Raw genomic sequence first — 18,615 nt, 5'->3', positions numbered from 1 at the left:
AAACATAGATCTTAAAACAAAAACCCAAAGAAAACAAAACGAACAGTACCTGGTATGCAGTATGTACTCAATAATAAAGATGGCAGCCTTATGTTGTCATATTGTTATTACTGAGCACCATAAGGCATTTGGTCTGGTCACAGCTGGCAATAGTACATCATGAGACATTCACCGCAGGGGCTGTCTGTCCTTGCTTGTGTGCCACAACTTTCACCCTGGCAACAACTTGGAGGGTGAACTGGCAAGAACCAACCTAACAGGGAGACCAGTCAGTAGCTCCTGCAATCGTTGGATGACCAAGGCCAAGGACAGCCATCTAAAGTGACCCTTCAAAATTCCGTAAATAGGGATGAACATTGTAATGTAGCGATTTACACCACATTCCTGTTGAAGGGCTGCTCCAAGCGATCCAGCTTCCTACTGATGTGCCTGGGAAGTCAGCAGATGATGACCTGAATATTTGGGTCCCTGTCATCCACCTGGGTGACCAGGATGGAATTTGGCTCCTGACTTCAACCTGGCCCCCCACCAGTTGTTGTGGACATTTGGGGATCCAACCAGAATCAGGAAAATTCTCTGCCTCTCCCCTTTCGTCACTGCCTTTCAAATAAAAGTATAGTCATTTTCTTTTAATTTCTTGATTAAGGGTAAGTATTGTGGCACATCAGGTTAAGCTAATGCTGAGTACCCTGCATCCCATAACCATCCAAGTTCAAGTCCCTGCTATTCTATGTTTCCAATGCAGCCCTCTGCTAAGACATCCTGGGGCAGCAGATAATGGCTCATATGCTTGTGCCCCTGCCACATGGGAGACCCTGATGGAGTTCCAGGTTCCTGGCTCCCGCCTGAACTAGCTCCATCCAGCCATCCCTCAAGCCCATGTTGTTTCAATTATCTGAACTTAAATATACAGTTCAACTCTATTAATAACATCTCAAGATTTCTCAAAATCCTTCAGGATGGAGTGGCCTAGTGAGCTGCTGCACTGTGGCCTAGTGGGTAAAGCCAGCACCTGTGATTGGGATATGGTTCCACTCTTGGCTGTTCCACTGTCTATCCAGTTTCCTGATACCGCACCTGTGAAAGTAGCAGAGACTAACCCAAACGTCTGGACCCCTACAGCTGTGTTGAAGACTTGCAAGACGCTCCTGGCTTCAGACTTGACCAAGAACTCTTTCTCTCTTTCTCTCCATGGCTCTGACTTTAAAATACATAAACAAATATATGTTTAAAAATCTCTCTGCGACCAAGCATAATATTGATACACAGGTGCAACACGCAAGTGACTTGGGGCTGGGGGCTCTGGGGAGTGGGGACAGCCAGAGTGAGGGTGTTGTGAGTCTGCCCCTAGACACCTGCCTTGGGCACCAATCCCATCATTCTCCTGGGCCCAGCGTCCATGACAACCTCTCAGGAAGCAAAGGGAGCTGCTTCCTGGCCCCTCTTTGGCGCCTGCTTCCCTTTAGCTCTAAGCACTCTCTCCCCACTCCCTCCCTAGCACCGTGGCCCACCCCTAGAGACAGCACACACCCGCTCCCGTCTGCTGGGGAGGCAGACATGTGAATGACGCTGTGTGCAGTCCTGCAGCCCAGACAGAGCTCATCATCCTGTCAGTGGGACAAAGGGAAGAAATCCCATTATGTCACCTTGCGCACGCAGGCGACAGCCACACTTTCCCTGTAAACATTGCCTTGACACTGTTGTGATGGATCCCAGGCACTCCTCATCGGGATGGCAGGCGACCTGTAGCTAGGTCTGGAGATTGCTGTGGTCTCTGAGTTGCCCAGGCACCAGCCTCGTGCCCAGTGACCCTTCAGCACTGCCCAAGCTCACCATCTCCAAGAGTGGGACAAGCCATCCTTGTGTGCCTCCTAAGGGATTGGGCTGGGAAAGACAGTACACTACTTCCACTCCCCAGATGACACAAGCAGGGGCCCTCTGACCTGGGCAAGTACAAGCCATCAAAACAGAGGCCCGGATGTGCTCAGCCAGAACCCTGTGGAGTTAAATATCCTAACTGAATTCCTCTCCTTGTTCTTTCTGTTCTCATAGAAATGGCACTGAGCACGTGACAAGAGAGACACTCCAGTTTCAAGCCAGATTCTTGACAAGTCTGGGTCACTTGTCCCAGGCTCTTTCCTGAGCCTTCCCACATCTTTAGAACATGCCTGCCAGTGGCACCCTCCCCCAGGCCACCAGCTAAGACCAGCGGGGGCAAGGGATTCACGCTATTCCTTGTGAGATGTGACTGAATGGCCAGGCATCTATTGGAGGTAATAACAGGGACTCAGTAGCAGACAGGGCCACAGGGGAGTTTCACTCCACCAGGGACCCCACTGTCCTTGTTATGCTTCACACTTTAGACGGGGACCAGCCCTATTCCTTCTACAGATAACGCCCAAGTTAGGAAGATGGGACCACATGAGAAGATTTTTCCATGATTCTGAAAGAAGACTCTCATCCCTCATGCACTTCAGCTCACTGTGGAGTTGCTATCACCTCCCTGGAGCACTGCCAGCCCCATGGCCACTCACTGTCCTCTTCCATCAAGTAGAGTAGTACTAGTCCCTTTGCACAGGGCTCTCTGTACATGCTGTGCCTAGCAGGTGAGCTGGCACCCACTCACCCTTAAATAAAAAGATCAGCTGTTCTAATGATTACTGGATTAATCTTCTTGCATTTTACATGGTTGGCAAGGACTTTTCTGGCATCAAACATGTGCCTTTTTAAAGAATGTCATTTTTTATTCATTTATTTTATTTGAGATATAAACAGCAAGGACTCTCATCTGGTGGCTCACATCCCGAATGCCTGCAACTTCCAGTTCATTCCTAAGCTTGGAGCACAGTGCAGAACTCCCACACTAAGCGGGTACCCAAGGAGGTGAGCCATCCCAGCTCCCTGCCACGAAGCACATCAGCAGGAGGCCGGAATCAGTGCTGGGGCTGAGTCTCTAGCCCAGCTATTCCAATGTGAAATGTGGGCACCCCAAGTGTTGTCTTTTTTTTAAGATTTATTTATATTTTTATTGGAAAGGCAGGTTTACAAAGAGAAGAAGAGACAGAAAGAAAGATCTTCCATACACTAGTTCACTCCCCACATGATTGTAATAGCTGCCAGAAGCTTCTTCTGGGTTTCCCATTTGTGTGTAGGGTCCCAAACACTGGGATCATCCTCCAATGCTTTCCCAGGCTACAAGCAGGGAGTTAGATCAGCAATGGAGTAGTCAGGACACCAGGAACCAGTGACCCTAAGGGATGCTGGAACTTGAAAGTAGAGGATTAACCAACTGAGCCAATGTGCCACTTCCACCCCTAGTGGTGTCTTAACAGCTATGCTCAATACTCCTACTCCCTAAGACTACTTTGCAACACAGCATTCTCAGTTTTCACCCTCCTGGCTAAGACACATTTAAGTTTCCAAATCAGTTCTTCCTCCGGCATCCTTGCCAACACCCTCCCCCATCCTTCTAATCATGGTCTCTAGTAAAACCACACAGGAAGGCAAACTCAGAGTCTAGGGTGCCTGGCATGCCCACATCAGGGTTCTGATCCCAATTCTGCCACCCACTGGCTGGGTCACCTGGAGAAAGACACGAAACTTCTCAGGTGTCCCCTTGCATAAAAGATGGTAATAATAGCCCACTTCTTTTAGGCGTGTCACAGGATGTATGAAGGGAATGCAGGGGAAGCATGGGGTGAGTGCACGACACACAGTAACAGATCAGGAAATCATACACACTCTGACATTCTGGGGGAGCGCACCTCAAAGGTTCATTCATTTTTATTGGAAAGGCAGAGTCACAGCAAAGAGAGAAGAGACAGAGACAAAAAAGGAAAAACAGAAAGATCTTCCATCTGTTGATTCACTCCCCGAACAGCTACAATAGTCAGATCTGGGCAGATCCAAAGGCAGGACCCAAGAGTTTCTTTCAGATCTACTATGTGGATGCAGGGACCCAAACACTTTTGTCATCCTTTGCTGCCTTCCCAGGCCATGGGCAGGAAGCTGAGTCAGAAGTGGAGTATTCGGGACCTGAACCAGTACCCATGTAGGATTCCTGTGCAACAGAGGCTTAACCCGCTACATCACTGTGCCAGCCCCAGGAACTCATGTTAAAATGAGGATTGAAGAATACCAAATTGAAAGCGCTTTTTAAAAATTTTGCTTCACCTGAGTAGAAAGACATTAATATAAAGATTTCTTATAGAGATCTACTGCCCCATGTTTTTGGAAAGCTTCTGCTATGTTCCTTCATATAAGATTTTTTTTTAAAAGACTTTTTTTTTTTTTTTTTTGCAAAGTTAGATATACAGAGAGGAGGAGAGATACAAAGGAATAGCGTCTGTCCATTGATTCACTCCTTAACTAGCCACAACGACCAGAGCTGCGCCAATCTGAAGCCAGGAGACAGGAACCTCTTCTGGGTCTCCCACGTGGGTGCAGGAACCCAAGGCTTTGGGCCGTCCTCAACTGCTCTCCCAGGTTACAGGCAGGGAGCTGGGTGGGAAGTGGGTCTACTGGGATTAGAACTGGTGCCCATATGGGATCCCGGCACGTTCAAGGAGAGAACTTTCGCTGCTAGGCTACTGCGCCAGGCCCAATGCAAGATTTTTGTCACCAGTTAGTCTAGCGACCAAATATTAATCTCTCCCATAAGCATAATGAAATATCCTGAAACTAAGATATGGTATGCTCCCTGCATTAATCTACAGACTCCAGGGAGCAGATCCAATGCGATATTTATCTATCTATTGGTCAACTGATTATTTTTAAGAAACTGGCGTATGCGGCTGTGGCAGCTGTCGGGCTGCAGGCTCAGGGAACAGGTGAACAGTGCAGTTGGCGCTAATCTGGAAGCAGGACACATCCCCACAAAATGGGGCACAGTGTCCACCTCAAGGCCTTCAACAGACTGCAGAAGGATCACTCATTACAGAGATAGATCTGCCATACTCAGTCTGCTGATTTAAATGCTTGTCTTATAAACAAAAGGAAATTTCCTTCCAGAAACATCTAGAATAGTGTGAATACTGTGGCCTGGTCAAGTTGGCACATAAAATTAACCACGACCATACCCAACTTTATACTGTTTCAGTAACCCTCACTCAGCCACAAACCAGGTGGTCATGGTGCCTTTTCCATCTTCATCAAAGGATGATCCAGGCAAGGGGCGAACTGTTATTGCCCTGTTTTGCAGTTAGTGTTCAAGCCCCGCCCACATCAATGTGCAGATGGTCTCTGGAAAAGCAAACAGAAAAACAAATAGATCTTCCATCCCTGAGTCACTCCTCAAATGCCTGTGGCAACTGGGACTGGACCAAGGCTAAAACCAGTTCTCCCCTGTGGGTGGCAGGGACAGCCATCATCTGGCGTCTCCCAGGGTATGCATGAGCAGGAAGCTGGGACAGAGAGTGTAGCTGAGTCTGCAACCAGGTACTCCAAAGGGGAGCAGGCCACCCAAGCAATGTCTCAACCACTTCTCCAAACACTTGCTTCACAAATGTACTTCTATGTAATCTTTTCTTAAGGGACTATTTTTAAAAAGGTGCATTTATTTGAAAGGCAGTTACTGGGCACAAGATAGTCCATCCTCTAATTAGCTGCCTAAACGTCAGCAATAACCTGGGCTGGGCCAGGCAGAAGCCAGTAACCCAGAATTCCATCAGAGTTTTTGTGTATGCGTGTAGAGACGCAAGAACTTGGGCCATCTGCCACTGTTTTCCTAAGTGCCTTATTGGTGAGCTCTATCCGAAATGGAATAGCCGAGACTCACACCTGCAGATGGTGACTTAAGCAACACCGATCAGAAGTGTTCTTTTAGGTCTTACACCAGTGATTCAGTAAGTCTCATTCTGAAGAATAGCATTCCATGTCATTTCCCAGTCACTCTTGCAGACCAAACCTTCAATCCTACTTGACCAATGTCTCACCAAATAGCTGTTTTCCCTCCTGGGACTCCAGTGAAAGAGGATGCATGCAGACATCAACAAAGCCATCTTACAAGGCACATTCCAGGAGATCAGGATAACTGCCAGGGAAGGAGACCATTACACCTAAAGGCAGCTCTGGGCGAGAATGAAATGGGTGAAGAAGCAGCACTGGAGAGAATAGCAGGTGCACACACACAGAGCTGCCAAAGAAGCCAAGGGACGTGGCACAGCCCAAATCCTCTGAAAGCCACCTGCAAACCAATCAGGAACAGACAGTGAGATTCTGGGTCCTCAGATCTCAAGGACATTTTCTGGCTATTGCAGCAGAGATGAGGGAGAGGTAAGGATGCTGGAAGAGGAGGCAGGCACAGGGCCACCAGGAAGGAAGAGTGTTTCCGAGAGCCTCCCAGCAGCCTCTGGGGCTGACGATGTCAAGGACGCACAGCCCACGGGCAGGGGCTCTAGGCCAGGAGAGCACCTTGCAGAGTTTTCTGTTTCTTTTATTGCCTTCACAGAGAGGATTATAGATAGCTGACATATGTGAGCGAGATTACTTCTAGCCATAAAACAAAGACTATAAAATCTCCTCGCCCTAATCAGAAAAAAGCATCCTTCGGTCCCATTATATCCATCAATATGTCATAGTTAACAGTTACAATTATTGACAGGTCTATAAAACGTTTGGTGACAGAGAAAATAGCTTCCTATAAAGGGTTTATTCTTTTTTATTGATAATAAGTTGGCTTTCCTAGCCCTACCAGGAGAATATGGACCACTGGCAGGAGATCTAACCCATTTCTATGTTTTCACTCCTTCCACTCCAGGGCTGTGCTCTAGGTCTTGTCTTCTAAATTTCAGCGTCAGTAGACATTTGAAGCTCCACAGAGGGGTCTTATTGCTTAGATAATGAGGAAAGTACCATCTCCATGGCATCACCCCCTACATTCTTTTGCTTTTTATTCTCCAGACAGATTGTGCTACTGTGTATCTAAGACTTGAACCTTCCAAATAGGAGAATTTCAACAGCTGAGGGAAATGAACCAAAGGATTTGCATGTAGGGCCAGGTGGGTATTGTGCATAATAACAACAATAATGTTAATAATTACCAGACACGTAATTGCTGCTTTTAGTTAATGTCCACTATGGCCCAGGCATTGTACAGCAGCCACAATGTACAGTTGTGCTTTGCATAAAAGTATCCAACTGGGGGCAGGTGGAGATGGAAATCCACCTGCCAAGCTCTTTGTCCTGGGGTTGCATCAGTTCAAAGCAAAGGGTGCTTTGTGTAACGCTACAATGTGTACTGGAAGATACTTATTCGTGTATTATGTCTGGGTCCTGGGACATCAGTGTACTCCCCTAACAAGGAAATTCAAATCTGACTCAGAATTTTCTTTTAATTCTAAGGGATTACTCATGAGAAAAAGAGTTGTTTCAGTAAAAATTGCTCTTTCCATCTCACACTTATTTGACCTGTCGGTGTATCTATTTGTTGATCTGATGAAATTGATTGTACATGTGGCAATCAGTGGCTCACCTGCTTGCCCCTATGACCCGAGTGCATGCATGGTGAAGGGAGGCACCATGTGGTATTCAGAAGCCCCTGTTGTCAAGAGAGACAGATGTTGGAGCAAAGAATCACAATCCCCAAAAGAGCAAAGAGCGGCATCAAATGCCAAAAGGCATTTGAATAAAGTCTTGAGGGATGAGAAATGTATACCCAGGGATAGGGCAGGGAGCAACCTAGGCGAGGGCAAGGAAGCTGCCCCAGGAGATGATGTGGCACTAGCACTTTCCAGCCTTGGTACCAGCACCTGCCCAGGTGCCGAGGCTACATCCTAGTCCCGTTGCAGCCACTCGTGCGGAATGCTGTGGACAGAAGTGTCTCCACTCCAGCGCACGCCATTGCCTGCATGCTGGACGTTGCCCCTGTACACAAATGCTCTTCATCTGCTATGGACCCTAGACTGGGACAACTCTCTCCCCTCCCTTCATCTCTTGTCAACCAAGTATTGATTGCTAATAACATGGCTGGGGCCAGAGTTGACTAAGGTACTAAGACACCACTGGTGACAACCACCTGCCATGTCAACTTCCAAGATCCCAGGACCAACTGGATCCTGATTTGAGTTGAGCTTCCTGAGAGGCAGAAGCAATGGCTCAGGTATCTGAGTCCCTACCAACCACATGGGGGATGCAGGTGGACTTCCTGGATCCCGGCTCTTGAACCTGGGCCAGATCAAGTACTGTGGGTATTCGGGGAGTGAACCAGCACATGGGAGCTCTTCTCTCTTCTCACTCCTCCCACACTTCTTAAATAAATAAATGCTGAAGATAACATCGTTAATATCATCTACACACTGGGCACTGCCACTGAGGCTGAGGATGCAGGGCAAACAAACAGAGTTAACAAAATGCTCATCTGAGTGGGTGTGTTGGTGTAGCTCATCCCTTGGACACCTCCTCCAGAGTGGGCAACAGCCCCCAAGCTCTCAGGTCAGGCTCACAGTCTCCCAGTCTAGGCCTCAGCATTCCCCGTGCCTGCACCTGCTTTGTCACCCCGATCCCTCTGTTGCCTTCCTGCCTGCCCGTCCAGAGACCTCTCTCACGGCTTTTGTCATCCACTGAAAGTCCCTGCAATACCTTGGTTTTCACGTCCTTGGCACATACTAAAGACCCTGGTATGAAAGAGTGCCTCCATTTACACAACGTGAAGCCAGACTGCCTTGAATCTAATCCTGGCATCCTGAATTCTCCATTGTAATGGGCATGTCTCTGATCATACATCTGAATTTGAGATCTTGGGTCATCCTCTCCATAGTCAATCAAGAGAGGTGACCTCCCTGTGGAGGAAGAATGTGAGCATCAGAGACATGAAGCAGCTTGCTCCAGCTCACAGCACTAGGAAACCTGGACCCTGGATGCTAAACGTCATAGGAGGCAAGCAGTTGAGGCCCAGTGTCACAGGTAGTGGAAGGCTAGGCCAGAGCAATCAGATATCATGAGCCAAGCTACACTTCATTGAATACAGTGCAAGGGGGCAACATACAGACACAAGGTCAAATCTCAGCTGTTCTACTTACAATCCAGGTCCCTGTCAATGTGCCTGGAAAACAGCAGAAGATGGCCTAACTGTTTGAGCTTCTGCAATCTACTGCGGAGACCTGGATGGAGTTCCAGGGTCCTGGCCTCAGCCCTGCTCAGCCTTGGCTATTGCAATGACACAAGGACTGAACCAACACATGAAAGCTTAATCCCTCTCTATTTCTCTCTCTCTGGACTTTCAAATAAATAAATATTTTAAAAGAAGAAGAAGAAAAAGAAGAAAGAGGAGGAGGAAGAGAAGGGGGAGGAGGAAGAAGAGGAGGAGAAAGAGAAGGAGAAAAGGAGAAGGAGAAACATGCCCAAGTTTGCAGACCAAGCACATGGTGGCCGGACAGAAGCCGAGTTCTAAGCACTTCCCTGCTGGGCGGTCAGGTCTCCCTGGCAAGCTCTGGTGTCCCAGCACCCTGTGAGGAGGGCTGAGCTGAGTCCAGCACTTTGGAAGGACATTCACTCCCGTTCTGCAGCCTCATCAACTCCTTTCTAACTTCCTTCAGCTCTTTTCAAAGGCCGTTCCCAGAGACATGAAAGGAAGGGCAGGCTGTCCTACTTCTTCCCCTTTTGACATATAAAGGGTTTTGTTTTTCTTCTGTTTTGGCTTGGCTTGCTTTATGTGCTTCTAATTCTTACACCTTCAACTCCTAAAGTGTGCCCCAGATCTCACTGAGTTTCTGATTTGGATGGCTGCTGCTCTGCTCTCAAGTCCCCTGGGCAATACGGTTTTGGGGTCCCCATCTGCAGAAGGTTGGTGGATGCAGCCCCCCGCTCCCTTCCCTTGCAGACCTCAGCCTGGATGGCAGGAAGCAACAGGCAAGCATACTCCCCTGGGTTTGGACTTGAAAGGCAGAGTGTGTGGTTTACAGTGAGCAGGGCACAGAAGCCAGAACGGGCATGGTGGGGCAAAATGGCGCTTCCCCACGCTGCCAGAAGCCGGGGATGCAGCTGTAGAGGAAACTGCAGTACAAGGTGACCGCTGGCGGGATGCACTAGCCCATGGGCTGGGAATTTGCTGCCCCACTCCCACTATCCCTCCACACCCTCACGGAGGCTCTCTCGCGTCCTCTCGACCCCACTCTGTGAGGTTCTCGGCCACCAGATCGTGGGACCCAACTCCACCAGGGACTTGGCGGAACTCGGCTGCTCCAGGAAGTCGCCTCCCTCATTCCCACGATGGAAAGCTGCCGTGAGAAACGCAGGGGCTGGACTTGCCCAGTGCTGGACTCACACAAGCCGCTTCCAGCCCAGCGGGAGCTCCCAGGAAACGCAACTTGGGTGGACCCAGATGCATGACTGCTGCGGAGGGAACCGGCAGGAGGGCCAGGCGGGCAGACACAGGGATCCTAAACTAAAGCGTGCTGCTTGAAGGGCTTGTTAAAACACAACCACTGGAGCATTCACTAGTTCCGGGGCAGGAGCCTGTGAACTTACATTTCCTTGAATTCCCAAAGATGCTGCTGTATTCTCCATATTGCGAGGAGTGCGACTTCACCACCACACACTGCCCCTCAGCCAGGTGCTAGAGGAACTAGTAAGTGATTCTGTCTTCACAAAGGCCTGCCTTGTGCGGTTGCACGGTTTGTGCACTGCCCAAAGGCACTTGGCTGAGGGAAAGTGGGTGGTAACCGAGTTCATGGTTCAATGACAAACGTGTGTGTTCTGCCAAAAGGCTTGAAAAGGGTGGGGCAGAATGGGGGATGGGGCTTTGTACATCCTGAGAAGGTTTCTTTTTCTAACTCATCCACCCAAAGAGAGCACTTTTTGTTCAAAAACAATCCACAGAGGCAGTGGCGACCTTAACTAAATGCTCCATCTCGGCTAGGACACAGAACAGGACATCAGATGCATAGCTCCTGAGAGACCCTGCACAAGTGCAAGGCCACAAGGCGGTCCAGCATTCGGGGCTGTTGGAAGCAGAGTTGGTCTTCCAACTTGTTTTCAAAGACACTTACTTTACAATTCTATTTTCCATGATTTTTTTTTTCTTTTTAGAAGACAGAAACAAAGCTCTCAATGATTCACTCCTCAAACTCCCACAGCAGCTGGAGCTGGGCAAGCCACACCGAGCAGCCAGGAAGCCTCTTTATCAATCCCCCCCCAAAGTGTGCCCCTGTGACCGCTTGAGCCATCCCCTGCTGCCTGCTGCGGTGCGCATTAGCAGGGAGCTGCAGTCAGAAGTGGAGCCAGGACTCCAATGCAGGCACTGCTAGCCCCCGGCCTCCCAGCCCCTGGGCCGAATCCATGCTCTGCCTCACCCACAGAGGGACACGACACAGCACTCCATCACAGCGGGACGTGTCAGCTCCAGAACCTAAAGGGTACATAGTCAAGGCAGGTGGCAGTGTCATGTCCTGCACCACCTCAGGCAGGGGCTGCTACCATGGCAACAGTGTTCTCTAGCTGATCCCTGTCTCATCAGCAGGCAGTCCCCCATTTCTGCATGCTGTCCACGCCCTAGGTGCCTGCGGAGGAATGCGCCCACGTGGTTTCCCCTTACCCAACTGGCACTGTCGGTTGATGGCCACCCTTCTTCACTACAAAATCTTTCATCTGCCACCTGCAGGAAGCTGGGCCAGCCAGCAGCTCCTCCACTTGGGGATGCCCACGTGCCAACCAAGAGTCAGTGGTAGGTCTTCCCAACCCACCAATGCCAGCTGTGTATCTTTGTCATTGACTGATTTAATTAAGCATCCAAAACAGGAGAGAACTTTGGGTTTCTGTGAAAATTAGGTTGATTGCTTTGGAAAAGGTCAATAAAGGCAAGTTTTTAAAAAAAAAAGCTGATGGCACTGTGGGCAACAAAGTCATGAGCAGGAGGAGCGGCCTGGGCAAATGTGACAGAGCTCCATGCTCACGTCCTCACCCAGTGCTTGCACATAAAGGTGCTGATGGTGGAAATGAGCTGCAGTGTGACAGGCTGGGTCTGCCCAGAAAGTGGGGGTCATCCACAAGCATAGCAGGCTGACCCCCAGTTCATAAATGCTTAGCAAACATGCATTGAGGACAGCGCAAGTAACTGCAGTAGCATGGTAGAAACAGCTCCAGCAAGGAGCCAGGGTACCCTGCCTCTTCCCAGCTGAGTCCCTTGGGAGAGAGCCTTATGCCAGGGAAAATGTGTGCATAACAGGGTGTCTGCTGAGTTTACAAGCTGACAACTCCATGATCCCCAGCCCCACATGACTCCCACCCTTCTCTATGTCTCCTCTGGCCCAGGGAGACACGCCTAGAGACAGAACAGGTGCCCCAAGTGGTAATGCTGAGACTGGCTCATGGCTCCCTAGTTGGGACCAAGGTGATTTGGGTCCTCCAGAACTCAAGCCAGCAGGAATTTGACCTTCCTCCTCCTCTCCTGTTTGATGGCTGCCAGCCTGAACCTGCTTGAAGGGCCTACAGAAGCTGGTGTGGCCAGGGACAGAGATGCTTCTGAGGGCAAAGCCTGGCAGGCTTCCTTTGAACCCTGATCAAGCCAGTCCTGAAGGTGAGATTTCTATTGCCCAAGCTAGCAGGTTGCTTGTACACATTTGGAAAGCTTGGGCTCTTAGCTTATTTCCCTCAGCAATAGACCCAAAGATGTGGATTTGAAAGACAACTCTAGGAAACGTAAGAAGAGTAGGGAGAAAATCTACTGCTTAGCAGGTGTCACTGTGGGCAGCTGGGTATAACCCCATGGAGGAACCCCAGAAAACAGTGCAAAGCACACTCCCCAAGGGGCAAGGAAGGATCTGACTCCCTAGCCCCACCCAGCAGTGGCTGAGGTCTTTTCCACTGCGCAAATGAAAAGCAGCCCTTCCCTTCCTAGCATGTCCTCTCCAGGCACAGGCAGAGAGGCCCTCTGCTTCTAGAAAAATCCCTCCAGGACAGCTAGAGCTGGCAGCTGGAAATTCGGTAGACAGACACAAAAGAAACTCATCCAAAAGGGCATGGAGGCATCAGTCGGGTCTGCTGGGCTGGGTTCTCCACCATTCTCAGTGTAGCGCTCCAAGCTAGGATATAGAAAGCACTCCAAGAGTATAATCCACATTGGCATGGTTGCTACTGGTGCTCAACAGCAGCGGCTGCTGTGAAGCCCCAGCTTGTCACAGACTAAATGACAAAGGCTGCCTCTGTAGCCCAAGAATTCTTAGTAGAGATAAGGAAGTGATATCTCAAAGGAGCTCCCTCCCCAGTCTCCTGGGCTTTTGCCCAAATCACAGCTCCTGCTAACAGGAAACTCCACCCACAGGCTGGGCAGGGGCAGGGCTGATCTGAAACCCCAAGCCAGCCAGAGCCAAGCCAGAACCAAACCCTCCCCTTCAATCACCACTCAGCCCGGGCTTCCCGAGTAAGCCCAGAGAAGGATTTTGGAAAGTTGGGGATAGGAAGGAGTTGGGTGTAAAAGTTAAGATAGTTTTTGATCTTTCTTCTTCCAGTCTTGGCAGCAGTTCCCGCTTCTCCCTCCTAAAGCTTGGATGCAGAAATTGATCTATGGTTAATGTTGACAACTTCATCATTCACTGGTTGACCAAACATTTCTGAATATTTCAAGGGTCTGGCTTGGGATGCTGAATTCTAAGCGTTCAGATGTCTGTTAGGAGAAAAGAATTGGCCTTACTGAGACCACAGCTAGCTAGCTGATCTTTTTGGGTTTAGAGATAGATCTGGGACCTGGCACCAGTAGGGTTGGGCCCACTCCCACCCCAAGAGTCCCCATCTTACATTGCAGTACCCCCTCAAGTCCCACCAACATGGACGGCAGACACTTTGGGAAACACTTGGCTTGTTCGCTAAGGTAGGAATTATTGTCCCATTTACATGCATCAAAAAATCCTGGTGAGTACAGCTTGACACTGAGTGACAGCTAGTGAGCGTTAGAGCCTAGATCCGACCACAGGTATCCTGATCTCAGTCACTAGGCTATGTTTTGGACAGAATGGTCTGGAAGCTGGTGGTGTGGCACTGGGGCTTCAGCCATCGTTCACAACACCAGATCCCGTAGCAGAGTGGCCAGTCTGAGTCTTTGCTTTCGCTCCAACTGCTTGCTAATCCACCTGGAAAGGGAGTGGAAGATCACCCAGATTGAAGCCAGGAGGGATAGATGTCACGTCACAGCTGTGCTCTGTGTGCTGCCTGCACACAGGGAGCTGTGAATCCTGCTGCCTCCCTGCTCGCATCCCTGAAAGCATCCTGAGCATTTGGTGGTGTTTGGCCAGGGACAGACATTCTCCTGTTTCGTCTGGCAAGCCCTGCTTTGGGAGGCATTGCCTTGTACATCAGCCTTGCATACAGACAGAACTTTTGTAAGCAAGTCAGGGAGGTGTGAGGGCATAGCTGAGGCTCTGAAAGCCACACCGGGCAAAAACTTCAGATGCTTCGACGGTGACTGGTCCTTTTGGGGTCTCATCCAACAGTTGTGAACATGCATGCCCATCTGGCAAGCGGGCATGCAAGTGGGGTGAGAAAGCCTAGGTAGGGGTGGTGCCAAGCACACTGCACAGCGTACAGCAAACTTGCAATAAGTACTCAATGGCCACTGTCTTAGTAGAGGAAAGAAACAGGCCACGTGGAAGGCTAATTGTCATCCAGTTCCAGGAATAATGGACGTGGTTCTGGGAAGGAAAACCTCACTTGGGAATGGAGGCTGTCTGGGCAGACAGCTCAGCTCAGCGGCTGTCGGTGGGGCGTGGGCGCGTGGGCTCCTGGGCTCAGGCTCTGCCGTGAGACCACAGCTGGCAGCTGGTGAGAAGGCGGGTGGGGGCTGGAGGGCAGGGGATAGAATTCTTGCTGCGGGGGTGGGGAGGGGCGGCACCTCCTCAGGCCACATGCACCTCTTGGGACTCTGTTTTGGACTGAACATGAACCCTGCAGTTTGTGAGTTTGTTTGCTTTGTGCAAATAGTGACTTCCTGTTTCTTAGAAGACAGAGGGGAGTGCCCCTAGCTTCCGTGCCAAGCAGTGGCTGGAATGCATGTGGCATAAACAGAGTGGAGTTCCTTGGGTGAGTGGGTGGGTGGGGAGGCATATCCACCCAGCAGCCCCAAGGAGGGGCCCCGGGCTCAGAGAAAACCACAGCTGCTCTGGTGTCCCAGTCAGCGAGGTTTTAATGGAACCCTAAGGGTACTGTGTAGGACTCTAAGACCTCACTCATAGACACTGCCTCAGGGATGTGAGAGTCTTGCTGGTACCTAACTGCCCCCAACCACCATCATGTGCAGTGGGCCCCATCTCTCTGCCTCCCACCCCACATTGGCAGTTCTTCCCACCCACCTGGAAGTCAGACTTTCTCTCCGTCTAAAGAGCGTGTTGATTTCATTCCCTTCTCCATGCCCTCTGTGTGGTCTTCCTGTCCCTCGAATACACACAGTTCCTAGCCCACCTCCTACAGGGAGTCCTGGGGGACTGCGCCCCTGAGCTTCCTGTTCGCAGCCCTGAGCACCCAGGACCTCTAACAGGAGGTCTGTCTCATTTCCTTAGCCCCAGATTGTAAATTGTTGGGGTGCTAAGAGCTTCTCATGCTGCATTCTTTTTGAATCTCCATGTCTCTTGGGAAGTAGGCACTGCTGTTATCCTCCGGTTACAAAGGAAGCAGCTCAAAAAACACAGCCCAGAGCACAGCCACTGGGTTGATGAGGCAGCTGCCCAGGGTCTGTTCTGGTGAGCAAGGTGCCCAGTAGACCAGAAGTCCCCAGGGAGGCCTTCTGCAGAGCAATGGGAACTTGTTGTAAATCGGATTCCTGGGCTTTGCCCACGCCTTACTGAATCCAACCGTCTCCCCACATCCATACCCACACACATGATGGCAGAGCCTAATAATCTGTGTTTTTGAAAGCCATGCTGATTTTCCTAACTTTATCTGGTGTTTGAGACCCGAGGTCAGCGATCAGCAGGCTTCCTTACTTTACAGGATGTCTAGAAAAAATTGTTACTTTTCACCAAGATGGTAACCAAAGCAAAGAAGGCAGCCCGTGCCCCTCTCGAAGCCGAAACCAAGGTTACGCAAGCCGGAAAGACGGTGCTGCAAGGCGCCAGCCCACCTTCAGGTGGCCCAAGACACCACGCCTCCGGCAGCCAGCCCAGACATAGCCTTGGAAGAGCATCCCATGCCCCACTCCCAGGAGAAACAAGCTTGACCACCACGTCATCACCAAGCTGCCCCTGACCCCTGAGCCTGTCATGACAGAGACAGAAGTACAGCCATCCTCAGCCTCCTCGTGGATGTCAAGGTCAACAAGCACCACATCAAACAAACTAACAAGAAACTATGGCACCGACACAGCCAAAAATTTGTTCAACTACATGGATCATGAGGTCACATTGAGGCTGTCATGTGGATAGCTAGTGAACACATTTTCACAACTGTTTTTATTGATAGAATTCAAAATAGGACAATGAATGAGTCTAATTTTAAATTTTTAAAAAATAATGCACGTCTGATAAGAAGAATGCAGTGAATGTGGGGCAAGTGAGTATCATTTTGCTTCACTGGAATTCGGAGTAAAGGTCCCATTACAAATGCTCACTTGACAATACCCACTTCGGCCCCTGTGCTGAGCAGGCAGTGGCTGCAGCCAGCCTATGGGGTGTTGGGAGCGGCACCTGGACTCCACCACTAGCAACTCTGGGGACATGAGGGTCAACTCCATACAGTCGGTCTGCTCCTGCACACCTCCAACCCCACCCCCAGAACAGCTGCTCAACCCAACTGACAGATTTGCCCAGGCGTCATGGTGTCCAGGAGCTCTTAGCGAGGCTTCACTAAGCCAGGCAGCATGTGCCTTGCACGACTCCTGGACATGGAAACAGCTGTCCCAGCCAGGTGGCAGAGCAGCTGCAGGAAGCCACAGCCCTGCTCCTGCTGCCACCCGTGGCTTCTGGCCCTTCCTCATCTAACACCCACCACCCCCACGAAGCACTGCCAGGACTACATTGCAGAGCTAGCCTCCCCCCGCCCGGTAGCTCCCAGACCTTCTGGGTGACACAGACCTTCTTCCCACACTGATAAACTTGGCATGGCTTTGGCAACACCTGTCTCGGCTTGTGGCTGAATGAGAGACCACAGGGAGCTGAGGTATAGAAGTAGCAAGCTGTTCAAGGTCTCCATGGCTGTGAATGAAAGTCACAATGGTTGATACACCTGTTCCCCCGAAGCAACATATTCAAGTGGCAGCTCCCAGTACCCATGCATGTGACTTGACTTAGAAATCGAGTATTGGCAAATGTCATCAAGAAATAATGAGGTCACATCGGGTTAAGGTACATCCTAATCCAGTGGAGACCCACAGGAGCATAGAAAAGAGACCATGTGAATATAGAGGCAGAACTTAAAGTGGCAAAGCCACAAGCCTAGATGGTCTGTGACCCCTGGAGCCAGGAAGATACTGTGAATGGTGAGGGAAAGTGTGGGGGGGCTCCTGCTGAGCTCCCCCTTGCCTTGATGCTGTTCCATGGCCTCCAGAACAGAGAGGGAGCCTAACTCTCCTGGGCTCTTCCCCTCAGGAGAAGATCAACAGGATGACACAATGACATCAGCATACTAGCCCTCTCTAGCCTGAGCAGAGAACCCACATCCTGGAGCAGGGCAGAGTAGGAAGAGCTTCGGATGCCTCTGTGGGAGCTGCCAAAGACCCTGATACCACTTCTGGCCCACTCCGGCCCCTGAGAGATCCTCTGGGGACATTTCATGCTCAGATCCCAGGCCAGGCCAACAGAACAAACCAGGAGAGGCAGCCCAGGATAGCAGGACATGGCAAGTCCCTTTGGATCAGCCTCTGCTCTGAGAAACTTCTGTCTGAAGCACTGGAGTTTGGCTTCATTAGCAAGGAGAGGTGACAGTACAAGTTGAGCATCCCTCACCCAAAATTCCAGAATCAGTAATGCTCCAAAGGAAACTGTTCAAAAATGTTATTTATTTGAAAGCTAACCTGAACAGCGAGACAGGGAGAGAGGAGTGGGATCTTTCAGCTGCTGGTTCACTCCTCAGAGGACCATAACAGCCAGCTGTGGACCAGGCTCCATCTGAGTCTCCCACATAGTTCTCAGGAACCCATGTACTTGACACATCACCTACTGCCTTCCCAGATAAACAGGGAGCTTGACCAGAAGTAAAGTAGCTGGGGCTCCAAAGGATGTTCTCATGCAAGTGCCACCATTGCAAAGCTGCCCCACTGCCCATCAAAGCACAGGCATGTGGGATATGAGCATCGTAACCAGCATCTTAACAGCCAGACAATGAACACCTACCACTTTCTTTTTTTTTAATTTAAAAAGCAAAAACAGAGATCTCCCATCTGCGGATTGATTTCTCACATGCTGGCAACAGCAAGGGCTGGGCCAAGCCAGAGCCAGGAGCCAAGAATTGCATCAGGGCCTCCCACATGGGAGGGACCCAAGTACTTGCGCCATCATCTACTGCCTCCTGGAGTATACATTAGCAAGAAGCTGGGACTTGAATGCAGACGCTCCAATCTGAGATGTGGCTGTCCCAAAGGCACCGCAACTGCTGTGCAGAGTGCCCACTCTGGTTTTATGCAACACTTAGATAAAGTGGCCAAAAACCTGGCTGCACTTCAGTAACAGCAAAGAACTTTTGAAAAGTTCCAATGCCCAG

The sequence above is a fragment of the Ochotona curzoniae genome, unplaced genomic scaffold (assembly GCF_017591425.1).
Source record: "Ochotona curzoniae isolate NIBS_2020 unplaced genomic scaffold, NIBS_Ocur_1.0 contig_2754, whole genome shotgun sequence".
Classification (NCBI taxonomy): Eukaryota; Metazoa; Chordata; class Mammalia; order Lagomorpha; family Ochotonidae; genus Ochotona; species Ochotona curzoniae.
This window is presented reverse-complemented; position numbering follows the sequence as displayed.